Source organism: Macaca mulatta, chromosome 20 (genome assembly GCF_049350105.2).
Source record: "Macaca mulatta isolate MMU2019108-1 chromosome 20, T2T-MMU8v2.0, whole genome shotgun sequence".
Taxonomy (NCBI): Eukaryota; Metazoa; Chordata; class Mammalia; order Primates; family Cercopithecidae; genus Macaca; species Macaca mulatta.
Genome location: NC_133425.1, coordinates 22,163,230 through 22,184,280, shown reverse-complemented (window position 1 = coordinate 22,184,280; position 21,051 = coordinate 22,163,230).

Sequence of the window (21,051 nt, the reverse complement as noted above, 5' to 3'; positions counted from 1 at the left end):
CTGGGGATACAAGAATTGATAAGATGAGAGACATGTGAAAAATTAACTATGAGTTACGGCAGAATAGCACAGGGGATACACACCAAGGCTTCCCTCAACCATGCCTTCTCTTTCCCCACCCCAGAGGAGACTGAGCTGTAGGAAAGGAAATCACACCACACCACAAACCCAGTCCACATACAAGCAACTCTACATACAAGCTCTCCAACCTCTGCAGAGCTCTCACGCCGCTATGCCATCCTTTCAAGTGCTCCTGGTCGGCTCCCCCTTCCATATCTTCAAGGTGAGTTATTAAGACCCCACATCCTCTTTCTCCTATAAAGTTGTGGTCAACAGTAGGAAGAGCTTAAAGCTTCCACCACTCCACCAGCAAACTTCTCTGCCTCTATGTCTTTCATTCTTTGTGTCTTATCTTCATCCTTCCTCACTGTGGGGAAAACCTCAGAGATGGTCCAGTTGGTCTGAGCTCCATGATGGGCCCAAGAGCACGGAGCTACCAATGAATAGAAACCAAGATGGCGTGGAGAGCTCAGAGTGGAATAGGAAAGGAGAGGATGTGGAGCTAAGGAGGAGGTTTGAATAACTAAGGAACATCAACTGGGAGATCCAAATGGTTGTCCCAGTGATGAGGCAGCCCAGCTTATGGAACCAGGAATGGAAAAGACAGACGAGCAGTACAGTGGGTCAGGCAGGGAAGTGGATAGCCTGAGATAGGGCTGAAGTATAATAGAGTGGTTATAAGAAGGGTGTTCAGTATCCACAAGGTACCAGTTCAAACCCAGGCTCTGCCATTTTTTGTTGAGTGACTTTGGGAACATCTTTTAATCCCACCATCCCCAGCCTCAGTGGATGCATGTAAAATGGGGATGATAGCACCTGACTCATAGACCTCAGAGGGTTGGAGGGAAAATTAGGTAAGGAATGAATTAAACAGCTGCCACATCATGCAGAAATCAATGGTGGTTGCTGCCCTTTGAGGACAAACACCTAAGGCAAAGATATTACCTCAAGTTGGCATTTTGAGAAAAACCTCAATCAAAATGTGTGTGCTGACAGTCAGCCAGGGAGTGGACATATGCATTCTTCTGGGATGGAGTTGCTTTATTAGGTTTATAATGAGAACAACCTTGACCCAGTCTTATTTCTAATGCAGGAGGCAGATTCCTCCAGTAGGGCGATTTTACATTCCAGTTCTCCTGGACAGTCCCATGCCCGATCTAAACCCATTCATACTTATTCAGTATTTTAGTACTTTCGTTTGCTCCCACAAAGTGTCCATCTTACGATGATAAATTATATGGCAACCCTCCCAAAACATTTATCTAGCCTAGAATGATGGTTACCAGAGGCTGGGAAGGGAAGGGTGGTGGGGAATAGCGGGAGGGGAAGATGGTTAATGGCTACAAAAAAAATAGCAAGAATGAATAACAGCTAGTATTTGATAGCACAGTATATTGACTACAGCCAATAATAATCTAACCATACATTTAAAAATACTGAAAGAGTATAATTGGATTGTTTGTAATACAAAGGATAGATACTTGAGGTGACACATACCCCATTTACCCTGATGTGATTATTACACATTGTATGTCTGTGTCAAAATATCTTATGTACCCCATAAATATATACACCTACTATGTACCCACAAAAGTGAAAGTTGTAAAATAAAACAATTTAAAAAATTATCTAGCCTAGACCCTTAGCAGCCTTCCACCGGCAGAGACTACTAGCTGCCACTAATTTCTTCTCCTCTGCCTACCTTAGAAATAGAACACTCATTTTTAGTTGATGAGCAGATTCTCTTGCTACTGGGTGACTAATTCTGGCTAACAACATGTAACCAGGGATATGTGTGACTTCGGGGAAAGACGGTGCCTTCTTTGATCCTTCCTCCCTTCCGCTGGCTGGAATGCAGATGTGATGGCTTAATGTGAGCTGCCATCTTGGATCATGAGGTAGTAGTCGTCTGCTGAGAATCACAGAGCATCAAGGTAAAAGGGACATAACACCAGCTCTAAATTGCATACTTCTGGACTTCTTTTTAGAGGAGACAAAATTCTACCTTGCATAAACTACTTTTATTTGGGGTTTCTGTCACAAACAAACACGATCCTAATGGATATACCCAGGAACGAAACAAGGACCCACAAATTCTCTGTCTCAAGTCACTGGAGATGGATGCTGGGCTGAAGTGGGAAAGGATATAGTGGCTGTGCAGTGGTTAGGAGCTTATGCTCAAGTCAGGCAGACCTGAGTTCCTAATTCTACCTTTTAATAGCTACATAAACTCGGGCAAGTTTCTTAACCTCTGTGAGCCTCCATTTTCTTATCACTAACATGTGGGTAACGTTCTAGTAATTATGTTCTAGTTTGATGGGAAGATTTAATGACATACTATATACGATGTTCTCAGCATAATGTCTGGTACACACATTGTAAGCCCCCTGTAAATGGCAGTTCTTACTATTGCTGTTATCACTACTGTTCTTGTTTATTGTTATTACTGTTGCCTAGGTTCCCCTGGAAACAGCCCCTCTGTATTTTGATATATGACTGCATCAGGGCCAGGAAGCCGGGCTTGGAATCACCTACAAATTTCTCTTGTATGGGAGCAGCAGACGTGTCCATGGTCAACTTCTGTTCTCAAGGCATCCCCTGAGCTGCAGGAGCTGTCAGCAAGAGGCAGATACTCAATTTCACAACCAAGACCTCATGCACTGCTCCCGGATATGTGACAGGAGGGATGCCCAGGAAACAAGTGTTCCCAGTATGATCCCTGAGCAGCCTGGAAAAGACCACGTCTGGGGGAAGGACATTCATCCCAGATTCCGCGGGTCAGGTGGGACATTCATCCCAGATTCCTTAAGTCAGGTGGGACATTCATCCCAGATTCCACAAGTCAGGTGGGACATTTATCCCAGATTCCATAAGTCAGGTGGGACATTCATCCCAGATTCCATAAGTCAGGTGGGACATTCATCCCAGATTCCACAAGTCAGGTGGGACATTTATCCCAGATTCTGTGGGTAGGTTAGCTATTTATCCCAGATTCCATGGGTCAGGTGGGACTTTTACCCCAGATTCCGTGGGTAGGTTAGATATTTATCCCAGATTCCATGGTTCAGGTGGGACATTTATCCCGGATTCCATGGGTAGGTTAAATGTTGATCCCAGGTTCCATGGGTCAGGGGACATTTATCCCAGATTCCAAGGGTAGGCTAGATATTTATGTCAGATTCCATGGGTCAGGTAGGACATTCAACCCAGATTCCACAGGTCAGGTAGCACATTCATGCCAGATTCTGTGGGTCAGGTGGGACATTTATCCCAGATTTTGTGCATCAGATGGGACATTCATCCCAGATTTTGCAGGTCAGGTGGGACGGGGACCCACAGTATATATCTTGCCTGTAGCTATGGATACCCTAAGTCAGTGGTTTCCAAATGCTGGTGGGAATCAGAATCACCCGGGGAAGCCAGGCAGAATGCCAAGGCCTGGGCCCTTTCCTCCTTCAAGGAGCCTGAACCACTGCACTTGTTATTAGTACTCTTGGTGACTGCCCACAAAGTTGAGAACCACTGTCTCCAACTCAGGGAACATCCTGAAACAGGGTAGGGGGAGAGAGAAGCTGAGATTTGTAAACCAAAGAAAACATCTCACTGGGCCACCAGAACAAGGGTGAGAGTCCAATTCCACCCACCTCTCCCTACCTGTGTTGTCCCCTGATCCGTGTCACCATTCTCTCTCACCAGGGTCACAGCAGCAGCCTCGAAAGTGGTCTTCTTGCCTTCGATCTCACTTCTGTCTCTGCATCATTGCAGCCAAGATGATCTTTCTAAGTCATGGATTTTTTCGTGGGACCCCTCCCCCATCCCATAATTAAAACCCTCAAGGGCTGCCCCTTGTCTCCCAGATAAAGCCCTAACTCTTTATCATGATTTGTAGGACCCTTTTGGACAGGATCCCTACCTGATTTTTCTAATTCAGTGGTTCTCAGTGGGGGGTGATTTTGCTCCCCCACCTCCAGCCAGGGACATTTGGCAATGCCTGGAGATATTTTTGGTGGTCACAAGCAGGGAATGAGTACTACTGGCAACTAGCAGGAAGAGGCCAGGGATGCTAAGCATCCTACAGTGGGCAGGACAGACTTCTGTGACAAAGAGTTACCCAGCACCAAATGTGAATTGTCCCAAGGCTAACAAACTCTGCCCTAGTCTCACTTCTTGCCACTTCCCTTCTCTCAATCCACAGTCCAGCCTCTTGGGCCTTATTCCATTCATCCAATGTGCCACACCTTCTCTACTCATTGAGCCTTTTCACTGGACTGCTCTTCTCCCAAAATACCATCCCTACCACCTCTTGGCTTGGCTAAATTGCACTCGCCCTTTTAATTTCAGATGTCTCTTCTTCCAGGAAGCCTCTTGCTCCAAGACTGAGTCTGGTGCCTGTGATTTACCCATAGAAAAGCCCCTACCACATGATACTGTAATTTCCTGTTTGCTTGTCAGCCTCTCTCACAAAACTCCAAGCTCCTTGGGGACAGGAATTGGATCGTGTTCAGCTTTGTACTCACCTGTGCTTAGTACAGTATCTAGAACACAGTAGGTGCTCAATGAATACTTATTGAATGGAGAAATGAATGAATGAGGTGTTAGAATGCACTGCCAGGAAATAAGAGCTAGACTGACAGTTCATATAGGCAAGCCAGAAAATCTAGAAAAACACTGAGCCCAATTGCTGGCCTAGCCCCGCAGCTGTGATCTAGAAAAAGACTGAGCCCAACAGAATCCCAGTGTATGTTGTGTCAGGGAACAAGCTCCATTAAAGAGCTAGGGATGGGTGGACACTAATCCTTTTCCTGCTGCTCAGTGGAAGAGAGGTGGCTCCTGCACAAAGCCAGGTTCCCCATTTTTTCTCTAGATCCCACCCTTTCATTTATTTCCTGCCCTCTTTGGTTTTTTGTTTGTTTGTTTGTTTGTGTGAGACAGAGTCTCGCTTTGTCATCCAGGCTGGTGTGCAGTGGCACGATCTCAGCTCATCATCGCAACTTCTGCCTTCCAGGTTCAAGTGACTGTCCTGCCTCAGCCTCCCAAGTAGCTGGGATTACAGGTTCATGCCACTGCACCTGGCTAATTTTCTCGATTTTTAGTAGAGACGAGGTTTCACCATGTTGGTCAGGCTGGTCTCAAACTCCTGACTTCAGGCGATCCGTCCACTTTGGCCTCCCAAAGTGCTAGGATTACAGGTGTGAGCCACCACGCCTGGCCCCTCTTTGTTTTTAATAGTCATGGATGCCTCTTCACCACCACTATCCCCTCAGTGGGGATTTTTTATTATTTTATTAAGATAAAATAATAAAAATAATGCTCCCCACTAGCTACTGCCTCCTCCCTCCTCTTCTCAGCCAAGAGACTCAAGAGTAGTGTAGTCTATGCTCAGGGACTCCACTCCCAACCAGAACCTCCAGGGGCGCCATTCACATCATGCTCTGTGAGGGTGATAAATCTGGAAACTTAGCTCTATGGAACACAGCAAAAGGGAAGCCCCAGAAGTTGAGTTCTACCCACCCCTCCATCCACTGCTCTCTGGCTCCCATCACTGCACTGAGCCGGTTCTGAGTAGGGTCATAGAAAACACCATATTTGCCCAGCAAAATGGGCATTTTGAGTAGTGATCTTACACAACATCTGAGGACAGTGGCTCAATCAATCCTTCTGTCCTTCTCCACACTTGGCTCCCCTGACTCCACTCCCTTCTGGTTTTCCCTCTCTCTCTGACTGTGCCTCAGTCTCCTCTATTTGTGCCTTAGTTCTCGACATTCATCTGAATTCCCTTCTTGGCTCTTCTTATCTTCTTTTTCCTCCTACTCTTTCTAAGTGATGAGGAGGTAGTGAAAGCTCAACACATGAACGGATTCCTAATCCAAATTGTTAGCACTCCTATCTATTTGAATTTTTAACTCTTTCTTGAATCCACCCTCCTCTTACTATCCCTACTGCAATTGCCCACACACATCCCACCCAGCCGCCAGTGTGGCTTTTCAGTGGAATGGGGCTCTCTGTACCTTTCATCACTTCAATACTTCCTCAGCCTCACACCCAGACAGGACATCTTTCAACTGCATTAAATCAGAAATCATATCATATTTCATCAGATCCAAAAGACTGTGCTGCAGCACTCTGTTGACCTTATAAGAAGGTACCAAAGGGATATTTCCATGCCACGTGGCTTCCAGCGCTTATAAATGCATGAAAGTTATGCTGAGAGGGAATCAATAGTCATAAGACAGAGATTTGTTTGTCTTGTAAATGATCCACTCTAAGAATTTGAGAATCCACCATTCCGTTCCCAGGACAAAACCAGGAATGGCTCTCATGTGGCATTGATTACAGAGGACTGGAGAAAGATGGATCTGGGATCATGGACAGGGAAGGAAGGAAGGAAGGAAGGAAGGAAGGAAGGAAGGAAGGAAGGAAGGAAGGAAGGAAGGAAGGAAGGAAGGAAAGAAAAGAAGGAAAGAAGGAAGGAAAGAAGGAAAGAAGGAAGGAAAGAAGGAAAGAAGGAAAGGAAAGAAGGAAAGAGAAAGAGAGAGAGGGAGGGAGGGAGGGAGGAAGGAAGGAGAGAGAGAGAGAGGGAGGGAGGGAGGAGAAATAAAGAAAGAAGAGAAAGAAGAAAGAAAGAAAGAGAGAAAGAAAGAAAGAAAGAGAAAGAGATAGAGAGAGACAAGAAAATGTACTTCCTAGAGCCCATCCAGCATGATTCTCTATGAACAATTGAGACCCACAAGGAAATATTTGATGCCACCCTCACCCTCTTGATCCTGACGATACCAGGGATTGGCTTCAAATAACCCTGGTTCTTTCTGACAATGAACTGGGTCCTTTCAGATCCAATAGGTTATAAAGGCAATTTTACAAAAGTGAATTCAATCTCATTGTTAAACTATTAGAATAATTAAATACCCCCATTCCTTGTGACCAGCAAAATGGGCATTTTGAGTAGTGATCTTATACAACCTCTGAGGACGGTGGCTCAGTCAATCCTTCCATCCTTCTCAACCCTTGGCTCCCCTGACTCCACTCCCTTTGGAGAAAGTCTCCCTTTGGAGAAAGTCCAATGTGAAAGAGCATTATGTGGGTGGGGACTTAGAGAATGTTGGAAATCTCCCAAGACCCTCTAAATATTTCCCCACTACTTTGTTATTGCCAGGCAGCTTATAAACAGCAGTGACTGCAGAGGGAGAAGAGGGGGTGAGACTGAAAGGCTGCCATGTGCATGGTGTCTGGCCCAGCCTGCCCAAGAGGCCAGCACCCCATCATTCCCCAATAAATCAGGAGGTCATTTTTCACTGAACTGAAGCTCAATAGTCCCATCGTTTTCTCCCCTAACCAGTCCCGAGATTGCTCTGTGCTCTTTATTACCTTTCAATGACTTAAGCCCCTGAACTGAATAACTTCATCAAGGTGTCAACCTAAACAGATTTTCCCCATAATGGTCCAACTCTCACAGGTTCTTAATGAAAAATATTGATTTCTAAGGATTAGTTGCAGATTTATGTGTTGGGATGCTGATCTCTCTGTCACCTGACACCTTATCAGTGTATGAAAAAACCTAGTTTCTCCTTCGTGGTTTTAAAAAAAAGCAATCACCAGCTATGTCAAGGGGCAGCTTAGGTCCAGAAAAACAAATAAAATTCTCTCTCTGGATGCCGTGGAATACTTAACAGCTAGTGGGGGTGTGGAGGGGGAGGCACTGAGACACCTGTCTGCCTTCCTCACTAGCATCTTCACTGGTTGGGTTGTGGGAACCAGGTGCACAGAAGCTGGAAAAGCAAATGGAACAAGCATCCATCCCTCTTGATATGACAGATCTCCAGGACACAGTCTGGAGAAAAGCTTCTCATGCACACCCCGTCTGGGGCTGGAGACACCGACTGGAAGAAATTCAGCAGCTGCCATCTCAAAGTGGCATTCAATCAACACCAGGCTAGGTTGGCTCCGCCAACTCGCTCGGTTAAACGTGGTTCTCAAGGGATGAAGTTGAGACTTTGGCACCTAAAACCTCAGCAAGTTGCAGAGCACAGCAGAATCTCTCCCACACTCGGAAATGGCTGGAATGGAGTAAGATTCATTATTTATCTATTTGGTAAATATTTATGGAGGGTCTACGTGCCAAGCACTATACTAGGCACTGGGGACACCATGGTCAGCAAGGCCAGATGTGGGTTCCTGCCTTCATGGAGAAGGTGACCAACAAACACACACACACACATACACACACACACACGTATAGAATTGCAACTTCAACACCATTTGGGAGAATGGGGACACAGGGCTGCAGCAGCCTGTAATGAGGGCATTTACCCAGTAAAGGAGGTCAAGAGAGATTTATCAGAGGAAGTGATGGTCAAGGTAACACCTGAAGGATGAGAAGGAGCTCACTGGAAAAGCAGGAAGAGTGGGGAGCATGTGGGCACAGTAAATAGTCTGTGGGAAAGCCCTGTTCTGGAGGAAACCAGCACCACCAGTGTGGCCAGAGTACAGAGAGCTGGTGGTAGGCATGACACAAGAGGGCTCCAGGGAAGTGGGCAGAGGTCAGACTGTGCTTTGGGTCACTATCCCAAGTACAACAGGAAGCCATTGAAGGATTTTCAGATCTGCACCTTGCAAGGATGACTTTGGCTGCTCGGTGGAGAATGGATTGCAACAGCCTCGCTGTGAAAGCAGGAGGAAAGGGGCTCATGAGGTGACTGAAGGGGTCCAGGCAAGAGATGAAGCAGTGATGCTGCTGGAGATGGAAAGAAGAGGACAGAATCAAGGAATACTTTGGAGGAAAAAAATCCATAGGCATTGCTATGGAATCCAATGTGGGGTGGGGACAGGATGAAGGAAAGGAGGTGACAAGGATGACTCCCAGACTTTAGACTGAGCTGCTCCTTCTCTGTAGTGATGGCCTCCTCATTTTGGGCCACTGAGGGTTTCTGTAACCACTGGGAAGTACTTCCAGGACAAGGTCCTCATTTCCTTTTCAGCTCTCACAGCAGGGACTGGCAAACTTCCATAAAGAACAACATAGAAAATATTTTAGATTTCAAAAGCCGTACCATCTCTGTCTCAATTACTCAACTCTGCTGCTATAAAGCAAAAGCAGCCACAAGTAATATGTAAACAAATTATTGTGGCTGTGTTCCTAATAAAACTTTATTTAAAAAAAAAAAGTGATGAACAGGATTTGGCCCTCCAACTGCAGTTTGCAGACTCCTGCCCTAGAGGACTGGGAGGAATCTGAAAACTAAGCTGAACTCCTACATTCCCCAGGCCTGAAGAACTGGAGTATTCCAATGAAATAAGAGTACTTATTCCCAGGCCTGGAAGCCGGAGACCTTCCTCCAGAAATACAGCAGGGGGCTGAGGACTCCAGTGTACCCAGGACCTCAAAAAAGACCAAGTCCAAGATCAAGATGTTGGCGGATTTGCTTTCTCTTGAGGCCTCTCTCCCTGGGTTGCAGGCAGCACCCTCTTGCTACATCCTTACATGCCCTTTTCTCTGTGCACACCCATCCCTGTGTCTCTTCCTCTTCTTATTAGGACGCCAGTCCTGTTAGATTAGGGCCCCACCCTTATGACTTCATTTAACCTTAATTACCCCTTTGCAGGCCCTATCTCCAAATACAGTCACATTGGGGGTTAGGATTTCAGCGTATGAATGTGGGGGGGCAATAATTTAGTCTATAACAAATAGCTACAATTTAATGAAACATTTATTATCTCCTGGGCTCTGTGCTAAGTAATTCCCATGCAGTCTTTCATCTCATCCCCATACTGGCTTTGTAACCTTAGACAACTAACAACCTCTCTGTGCTGAGTTTCCTCATCTGCAAAATGGGGACACAAATAGTACCTGCCTTGTCAATGGGTCAATGGGAGAATCCCAGAGCTGGTCCTAGGCTGATAAAATAGACCTCCAACTTCCCCTGGGCTTCCTCAGGTCCTCAACACCGTCCAAAAAGGAAATTCAGGACAAATCCTTCATATACTCAAACATACTCATCTGAACTTATAGCAGAATAAAAAATAAATAATAATAATAATAAAACACCGAAGGGCATATAGGAAACAAGTAAGTGCTTACGTATAAGCCTGAGGGTGAGAATGGGATGTGAATGAAACTGTCACATGTATATATTTTTGTATCATGTTGAGTTCTGAACTACGTGAATATATTGCTCAAGTATTCTCTACGCAAAAAAATAGTAAATTTCTTCATAAAACACACAGAAATGTATCTAGTTCTTGCCATTAGATTTTTTTTAACTATTGAAAAAGCTCTGTTTACCCTCGAAATTACATAGGGGGCCGATTTTAAGCACAGCTGCATTGCACATGAAACGGCAGTGTGTCCTGGTGACAAACTAACAAAAGTCCCTTTTTCTGGTTTGCTTCCCAGGTCTGCTCCCGTTACTAGTAGTCTACTTGCAGCTTCTCCTCTTGTTTTAGACAACTCCCCTTCCTCAGGCAACAGCACCCACTCTAACGCTGGGGAACCTCCCTCCCTCATTAAGAACAGTCGGGTGGGACTGTCAATCAAGAAGCTCTGCCCGCCCAGGCGTGGTCATGTGACCCAGGCTAGCCCAATCATATTAGCTCTCCCTAGAACAGGCCTGGAGGTGCCCCCCAAGCCCCATTCCAGAGAAAGAAACGTGGTAAGGTGCCTCAAAGGGTTTTCGGTTAGTTCCTGTTGCCTAGATCTTTGAGGCAGGCTTTTCAAAAAAGCTTTATTTCTATTTTAGCTTTTTTTTTTTTTTGGCTTAAATTGGCCAGAATCCATTTTTGTGGCTTGATACTGATGCAGTCAGTGATCCTGCACAAAACTCTCCAGTGCATCCTTGTGGCTTACAACACAAAGGACAGACAAGTCCCAATGTGTACAACTGTGGCTCAGCTTCCCCAGTTGCCAAGCCCCTGCCTCCTCACTGCCCCATCCCCCCAGCCACCTGCCGCTTCAGTCACTTGGAATTCCTGCTCTTTCTCCCAATGCATGGCATAGATATCTCTGCTGTATTCCCGCTTCCTCACCTGAAAAATTCCCTACCGATCACTCAAGGCAGTGGATTGCAGCGGATCAGAGTGCGAGTTCTGCTTGAGCAGAATGGCCGTTGGTGATTGCTTTTTCTTAAGTCCTGCTCTCCAAATGTAAGATTGGTCAGTCTCTCCTTCCCTGGAGACGCAAACTAGAATCTACCAGGACTCTAGGGCCACTTCCTGAGCCCATTACAAAGATCAGGATGACAGTGAATTTTTTTTTCTTTTCTTTTCTTTTCTTTTCTTTTTTTTTTTTTTTTTCAGACGGAGTCTTGCTCTGTCGCGCAGGTGCAGTAGCATGACCTCGGCTCACTACAACCGCCGACTCCCGAGTTCAAGCGATTCTCTTGTCTCAGCCTCCCATGTAGCTGGAATTACAGGTATCTGTCACCACACCTGGCTAATTTTTGTACTTTCAGTAAAGACGGGATTTCACCATATCAGCCAGGTTGGTCTCAAACTCCTGGCCTCAGGTGATCTGCCCTCCTCAGCCTCCCAAAGTGCTGGGATTACAGGCGTATGCCACCGTACCTTGCTCACGGCACTGCATTTAAACATGTTTCTGCCAGTTGACCTTGGACAAAGTGCTTGCTTCATATCCTCAGATGAGCTTGGTTTGCTTATCTGAGGATGTGAATTCTACCAACTTCACAGTGTGGGTTTATTTAACAAACACCCTGCACCAGACACTGTTCTAGGTGCTTTACACATATTCATTGATTTAATACTCATAACAACACTATAAGGCAGGTACTATTTGTGTCCCCATTTTGCAGATGAGGAAACTCAGCACAGAGAGGTTGTTAGTTGTCTAAGTTTATAAAGCTAGTATGGGGATGAAATGACAGACTATATGTGAATTACTTAGGGCAGAGCCCAGGAGATAATAAATGTTTCATTAAATTGTAGCTATTTGTTACCAGCTGAATTATTGCCTCCCATTCATATGCTGAAGTCCTAATTCCCAGTGTGACTGTATTTGGAGATACGGCCTGCAAAGGGGTATTTAAGGTTAAATGAAGTCATAAGGGTGGGGCCCTAATGCAATAGGATTGGTGTCCTAATAAGAAGAGGAAGAGACACAGGCATGGGTATGCACAGAGAAAAGGGCATGTAAGGATGTAGCAAGAAGGTGCCGCCCACAACCCAGCGAGAGAGGCCTCAAGAGAAAGCAAACCTGCCAACATCTGGATCTTGGACTTCTAGCCTCCAGAACTGTGAGAAGTAAATTTCTGTTCTTTAAGCTACACAGCCTGTGGAATTTCATTATGGCAGCCCTAGCAAACTAAGATACAATTGAAGAAAATATCACTTTGTGGTGGAAATCACAGTTGTTTTTTAAACGTACATCTGACAATGTTACCCCAGGAGGTAAACCCCTTCAGCAACTCCTGTACCATTTCCTGGGAGGAAGTTGGGACCAGATCCTCTAAGATGGGCTTATACTGTGGCCAGGCCTGGGAGAAGACAGGAACTAAGGCATCCCCAGAGGGTAGAAAAGAGGAAGCATAACCAAGACAGGATAGCCTGATGTTTAAAAGCATAAGCTCACACTGAGTATAGTGGCTCATCCGTAATCCCAGCTATTTAAGAAGCTGAGGTAGGAGGATCGCTTGAGCCCAGGAGTTCAAAACCAACCTGGGCAACATACTGAGACCCCTGTCTCTAAAAAAAATAAAGGCATGGGTTCTGGAGTCAGACTTCCTGGGTTCAAATCCTGGCCCTGCTACTTATTAATTTTGAGGTTGGCAAGTTACTTAGGCCCTGCATGCCTTGGTTTTCCCCTCAGAAATGGGGACAATAATAGTATGTGTCTGATGGTTTTATTGTAAGTATTAAATGAATTAATATAATTAAAGTGTTTTGCACGAGTGCTGGGCACTTAGTAAGCGCCATATGGGTGCTAGCTGTTACCATTGATAGTTTTGTGGCTAGGAAACCACCATTATAAACAAAGTCTCTCTGCTAGAGATTCAAATCCTAGGTTGAAAGCCTCAGAGAACCCCAGATCAATTCTCCTATTACTGTCCTATGAATCTGCATCAAATAGTAAAGGGCTTATTCCTCAAAAGGAAACTAAGAGTCTAGAAATAACTCCACACACAAATGATCAAATGACTTTCAACAAGTGGCCAAGGTAATTCAAGAAGAAAAGGGCAATCTTTCAATACATGGTGTTAGAACAGTTGGATACCTATATGTTGCTGAGGCGGGAGGATCACTTGAGGCCAAGAGTTCAAGACCAGCCTGAGCAACATAGCAAGACCTAAAAAAATCTCTAAAAAACTTTTTTTTTAATTAGCTGAGCCTGGTGGTGTTGCATATCTGTAGTACCGGCTATTCAGGAGAGGCTGAGGCAGGAAGATTGCTTAAGCCCAGGAGTCTGAGGCTGCAGTGAGCTATGATTGCACCACTGCACTCCAGCCTGGGCAACAGAGCAAGACCCTGTTAAAAAAAAAAAAAAAAAAAGAACTTAGGTCCTTACCTCACACACAAAAATTAACTCAAAATACTCAAAATTGATCAGAAACCTAAATATAAGAGCTAAAACTATAAAACATATAGTAGAAAATATAGGAGGAAAACTTGTGTGACCTTGGGCTAGGAGGAAAACTCCTGTGACTTTGGGCTAGGCAAACATTTCTTAGAAATAACCCTAAAAAGTACAATTCATGAAAGAAAAAAATTGACAAGTTAGATTTCATCAGGATTTAACATTTTTACCCTTTAAAAGATACCACTAAGAAAAATGAAAAGACAAACCACAGACTGGAAGAAAATATTTGCAAAATGCATAAAGAACCTGTATGGAACACAGTGAATGCTTGCACTCAATAATATGAAGATAGATAACCCAATTTTTTAAATAAATGAAAGACCGTTCACCAAAGAAGATATACCAATGAATAATAAGCATATAAAAACTTGCTCCATACCATTAGCTATTGCAGAAATGCAAATTTAAGCCACAATGAAATGCCATGACACACTTAATGGAATGGTTAGATAGAAAAGGCCAACAATTCAACATGTTAGTAAGGACATGGAGTAACTGTAATCCTCATATATTGATGGTAGGAATGTAAAATTGTGCAGCCACTTTTGAAACCAGTTGGGCAGTTTCTTAAGTTATGTACCATATATGCAACAATTCCACTCATCAGTATCTACTCAAGATTCATAGGCAGAGATATATCAGCACAAAGACATATATCCAATTGCTCAAAGCAGCATTATTCATAACAGCCAAAAAAAGTGGACAATCCAAATTCAAATTCATCCAAATCCATCAGTTAGTAAATGGGTAAACAAAATGTGGTGTATACATAAAGAAACAAAAAAGAACAAACTATTCATACTTAAAACAACATAGATCGGCCAGGTGTGGTGGCTCATGCCTGTAATCCCAGCTCTTCGGGAGACCAAAGCAGGTGGATCACGAGGTCAAGAGATCAAGACCATACTGGCCAACATGGTGAAACCCCATCTCTACTAAAAATACAAAAATTAGCTGGGCATGATGGTGCATGCCTGTAGTCCCAGCTACTCAGGAGGCTGAGGCAGGAGAATCACTTGAACCTGGGAGGCAGAGGTTGCAGTGAGCCGAGATCATGCCACTGCACTCCAGCCTGGCGACAGAGCAAGACTCTGTCTCAAAAAATAAATAAATAAATAAACAACATAGATTAATCTCAAAAACATTACGTTAAGTGAAAGAAAACAGACACAAAAGACTACATATTGTATGATTCCATTTACATGAAATTTCTAGAAAAAGGAAAACAGTAGAGATGGTAACAACATTGGTGGTTGCCTGGAGCTGGAGGTTGGAGTTGGGATTGACTATAAATGGAAATGAGAAAACTTTTGGGAGTGATGGAAGTTTTCTAAAACTGGATTGTAGAGATAATTGTGGCATTATATGAATTTGCTAAAACTCATCGAACTGTACATTTTAAACGGGTGAATTTTAATGTATGTAAATTATACCTCAATAAAGCTGTTAAAAAATAAATAATAAACCATGAAAAAAATAAGCAAGAGAAAAGAGAAAACCGTGATGCTGTTATATTGGGGATTATATGGTTTGGATATTTGTCTCCTCCAAGTCTCATGTTGAAATGTGATCCCCAGTGTTGGAGTGGGACCTTGTGGGATGTGTTTGGGTCATGGGGGTGGCTCCCTCATGAATGGCTTGGTGCCTGCCTCACAGTAATAAGTGAGTTCTTGCTCTTAGTTCACATGAGATCTGGTTGTTTAAAAGAGTCTGGCACCTCCCCCCTCTCTCTCTTGCTCCCTCTGTTGCCATGTGACACACGGCTCCCCCTTTGCCTTTCGCCATGATTGGAAGCTTCCTGAGCTTCCAAGCCAGCACCATACTTCCTGTACAGCCTGCAAAACTGTGAGCCCAAATAAACTCCTTTTCCTTGTAAATTACCCAGACCCCAGACTCAGGCATTTCTTTACAGCAATGCAAAGCAGACTAACACAGCTGGAAAGGATGCTGAACTGGGAGAGAAAAACACTCACGTGTATCACCCATTTTTACACATTAGAAACAATGCCTTGCCCTATGTCACCCAGCTAGTAAGTGGGGGAGCCCAGATGCAAACTCCCAACTCTTTGGCCCCAAACGCATGTTCTTAACCCCTCCAACATGTGATCTTTCTTCCCTTTTGTACAGCCTCTCACCAGTCAGCCCCACTGTATATATAAGGAGACCATGAGGGACTCTTCTCACGTTGCTACGTGAGCAGAATCCTCATCTGTCTGACATCTGCCGAAAACACAAGCAAAAGACACTCTGAGGCCTGATGTCTTCCGACGGTTCATTGAAGTTGCAGTTGTTACTTTCCTTTGAACTGTGCAAATGCTTGGTGTGCTCGGGTTGATTTGGTGCTTTTTGTATATTGCTCATCTGGCAGAGAATTACTACTCTGCTCTACAAGTTCCCACAGATGGCTTTATTTTCCATTGCTATTAAATTGGTTTTGAACAAGACATAATTCTTCAAGTGCCTGGTGCGCTCTCTGGGTTTGCTCAGGCAAGATTCCATAAAAATGTAAATAATCGGAACACTTCTGGGATTATTTATCACAACTGACTTGTGGCTGTAAATTTATGTATTAATTTCAGCTATAAGCTTCAGTGGGGAAAAGATGAACCGTTGAAAATAAACTCTTCCACCCTAACATCCTCGCTATGTCCCCATTTCCCCTCTGCTTCCAGGGAACGTAGCAAGGAATGGCTCACAGATCTGGGTATGAACGACATTGGACAGGCTCGAAAAGGAATCAGGTGGCAAGTGGGGAATAATGACCCCTCAGCAACCCACAGGCTCATCACTTACTGCTCTCCCCTTGGTCTCGGGACCCCAGTCACACTGGCCTTTCAGTTGCTCCTGTGGATTCCTGCCCCAGGACCCTTGCACATGCACCCCAGGCTTGTAATGCTCCTTCTTCCCTTTTGTGCCTGGTTCACTCTTACTCATCCTTCAGCTCTTGGCTCAGCATCACTTGTTTGGAGACGCTTCATCCCCATCCACCTGCTAGACGAGGTCTCCTCCCAGGTGGTCGCACATTCTTCTCATCCACAGTGCTACTCACAATCACAGTTCCTCATTTTTGGAGGCTTTTTAAAACTTAATGTCTGTCTCCCCTACTTGGCTGTAAAAATTTCATGAGGGTTGGGGCTGTGTCTTTGTCGCCTGCATGCCCAGAGCCTGGCACAGAGTTGAAGATGGATGAATGTGTGCAGAATGAACTAATGGATCCACTTGCAATAGGAGCATATAGCAGGGCTCTTGGGGCCTCTGCCCACACACACGCAGACCACGCTCTGCACACAGCTCCTGGTGTGCTTTCTCTTAGCCAGCACCCACATGTTGGCAGAGGGCTGCTCTCACTTTGCCTGTGTGTGCTGAGACTGGAGTGCTTGGGAATTTACATTCCCCTTGGAGGCCAGCCCTTAACCAATTAGTGGTGAAGGCAGGTTTAGAAGCATGCCAGCTGGCTGAGTGGAATGGCTCATGCTCATAATCTCAACACTTTGGGAGGCCAAGGCAGGAGGATCGCTTGAGGCCAGGGGTTCAAATCCAACCTGGGCAACATAGCAAGACCCCATCTCTACCAAAAAAGAAAATTAAAAATAGCCGGGCATGGTGGTGACTGCCTGTAGTCACAGCTATTTGGGAGGCTAAGGTGAGAGAATTGCTTGAGCTCAGGAGTTTGAGGCTGCAGTGAGCTATGATCACACCATTGCAGTCCAGCCTTGGTGACAGAGCAAGACCCTGTCTCTGAAACATTACACCAGCTCTCTTGCCTTGATGGGACAATTGCAAGGAGCAGCCTGAACTCTCCCTGGAGTTGCCCTGGGGACGGAGCCACAGTTGTCCTCCCGTGGGACCTTGCTTGATCACACACCCTTCTTGGCTTCTTCTCTTCCCCATCCCATTTCCCACTCCCCTACCAGTGTTTCTGAGAACCCCTCATAATAAATAACTTTCACACAAATCCTTCTCTCAGGGTCTGCTTCTGGGGAGCCCAACCTAAAACACACAGAGTCTTCTGCTCGCAAATATTCTCACTGAGCTGTGATTAAGATCATAAATTTTAGTGCATGCAAGCACTCTATCCAGACAGGCCATTAGCTGGTTCAGACAAGGATAAAGTCCTGCTAGTAATGCTGTAAGTGGCAGGGCATATTCGTGTCAACAGGCTAAACCCCTCTACTCTTGAATCTTCTCCCCCACTAGCCCAGTGCCCCACTGAGAAGGCATGAGAAGTCTGTGCCCCTGAGATCCCAACCAAACTGGACATTGGAGCTCAGTGGCAAGACTGACTTGGGGGTAAGCCAAGATCATCTTTAAGATGCTCCTGCTCCTTCTCAAGATTTTATCTGGGGTCAGGTGCATGGTTCATGCCTATAATCCCAGCACTTTGGGAGGCCAAGGTGGGTGAATAGCTAGAGCCCAGAAGTTCGAGACCAGCTTGGGTAACATAGTGAGATCCCATCTCTACAAAAAATAAAAAATTATCTGGGCATGGTGATGCGCACCTGTTGTCCCAGCTACTTGGAAGGCTGAAGTAGGAGGAATGCTAGAACTGGGGAGGTGGAGGCTGCAGTGAGCCATGATTGTGCCACTGCACTCCAGCATGAGTAACATGGTAAGATCCTGTCAGAGAGAAAGAGAGAAAGAGAGAGAGAGAGAGAGAAAGAGAGAAAGAGAGAAAGAGAAAGAAAGAAAGAAAAAGAAAGAAAGAAAGAAAGAAAGAAAGAAAGAAAGAAAGAAAGAAAGAAAGAAAGAAAAGAAAAAAGAAAAGAAAGAGAGATAAAGAAAGAAGGAAGGAAGGAAGGAAGGAAGGAAGGAAGAAAGAAAGAAAGAAAGAAAGAAAGAAAGAAAGAAAGAAAGAAAGAAAGAAAGAAAGAAAGAAAGAAAGAAAGAAGGAAGGAAGGAAGGAAGGAAGGAAGGAAGGAAGGAAGGAAGGAAGGAAGGAAGGAAGGAAGGAAGGAAGGAAGGAAAGAAGGAAAGAAAGAAGGAAAGGAAGAAAGAATTTTATGTGAAATCAGGGCAGGGTAGGACCAAGCTTTTGGGTGGAGAGAAGGAGGTTCCTCTGACTAGAGGATCTTAGGGGACTGAAGTGCAGGCTGTTAAGGTTTTTGTAGCAAGGATGTCTTCAGCTTTAGGGCACAGAGTACCTAATTTTAAAGGGCTTACTTAATAGAGGCATGTTTATTGAAGAAATTGCTATAAAGCAAAATAACAGGGTGTTATGGAAGAGAAAATCAGGAGAAGTCAATGCAGATGGGGTTGGCACAAAAGCCTCTCTAAGGAAGGTGCATTTAAATCAAGACCAGAAGATGGAGAGGGATCAGCTGTTTCACAAGAGCACAGTGGTGGACACAGTACTGGGCCCCTAGAGATGTCCACGTCCCAATCTCCAGAACCTGTGAACGTGTAATCTCACATGGCAGTAAAGACTTTCCAGATGTGATTAAATTAAGAATCATGAGGTGGGCAATTATCCTGGATGATTTAGGTTGTTCCACTATAATCACAAGGGTCCTTAATAAGGGAAGGAGAAAGACAGAGGGGTCAGAGAAGGAGAAGTGATGATGGAGGCAGAGGTCAGAATGATGCAGCCATGAGCCAAGGCATGCAGGCTGCCTGTACATCTGGAAAAGGCAAGGGAACAGATCATCCTGAGAGCCTCCAGAAAGAATGCCCCTTGATTTTAGCCCAGGGAGATCCATCTTGGACTTCTGACCTACAGAACTGGAAGATAAGAAATTTGTGTTGTTTTTAGCCACTAAGTCTGTGGTCATGAAGTCACAGCACAAAGAGGAAATTGACACAAGTGTCACCCCAGAGGGATCAGCATGTACAGAGTCCTGAGGCAGGAGGGCTTTTATTTGAGAAATGTGAAGTGGACACATGTGGCTGGTACCCAGTGGGCCAGGAACACCAGGAGGTAGAAGAAGTGGACAAGATGATGCAGGCCCTCATGGACCACCCTCCATAAGAAGTCAGGATTTTATTCTAAGATTGATGGGAAGTCATTAAAAAGTTTTTGTGGGGCAGGGCGTGGTGGCTCACACCTGTAATCCCAGCACTTTGGGAGGCCAAGGTGGGTGGATCACTTGAGGTCAGGAGTTTGAGACCAGCCTGGCCAACATGGTGAAACTTCTTCTCTATTTAAAATACAAAAATTAGCCGGGCATGGTGGTGCGCACCTGTAATCCCAGCTACTCAGGAGGCTAAGGCAGGAGAATTGCTTGAACCCAGGAGGCAGAGGTTGCAGTGAGCCGAGATCATGCCACTGCACTCCAGCCTGGGTGACAGAGTGAGACTCCATCTCAAAAAAAAAAAAAGAAAAAGAAAAAGAAAGTATTTTTGGTTTTTGTTTGTTTTTGCTTTTGTAGACGGGATCTAACTCTGTTGTCTAGGCTGTAGTGCAGTGGAACGATCATAGTTCACTGCAGACTCCTGCCTCAGCCTCCCAAGTAGCTAGGACTACCAGCAAGCACCACTATGCCCAGCTAATCTTTTAATTTTTTAAAAAATTTATGAGAGATGGGGTCTCACTATGTCGCCCAGGCTTGTTTCAAACTCCTGGCCTCAAGCGATCCTCCTTTCTTGGCTCCCCAAAGTGCTGGGATTACAGGCGTGAGCCACCATGCCCATCCCCATTAAAAAGTTTTAATGTAATCTGATCTTCAGTTTCCAAGACCACTTTGGCTGCTGTGTGATGATGGGGGCGGTGGGGAGGCTGTGGTGAGGACCCGTAAGAGCAGAAGCATAGAGTTCAGTCTGGAGGCTGTGAAAATAATCCAGGAAGGCAACACGATGGCCTCTATCAAGGCAGTAGGTATATAGGTAAGGAGATGGCTGCAAGATATATCTCAGACTCTGATATATTGGCTCTGAAAAAATCAAATAAAATATTTTGGACATCTTAGTGCCAGAGGCCCTTTGATCAAATAAAAGCCAGCTTTCCAGAGACCGCATGTTGGGTCCTGACAGTGACAAACAGAGTCGCCACACAGGCAGTCCCCAGAGCAGGGACTTGGGGATGTTAGAGTAGCACACAGAGAGGTAAAAGGAAAATGTATGTTCCTTCCTGAGTGTCCAGCAACAAATGACTGCCCGGCGAGAAAGAAATTTAGCCCAAGTGCAGAAAGATGGTCTCACCACACTGTGAAACTAGAAGTCAAATATGATTTACGGGCACAATGACTTACTCTCCTAAAGCACCATCAAGTCCTGACCTGTCTGAGTTCCATAAAAATCTCTAGTTCAGTCTCCAATCTGAAGTTACGAAAATGAGTTTGGATCCTTCAGGAATTCAGATTTACTGTTAAGTCTATCCAAAGACCTGCCAACAGATGTTAGAGGGTTTTGGAAATGTTAGAGACTCATGCCTACTGACAGAAGTGTTAAGTAGAATCAGTGTTCCCATTTTATTT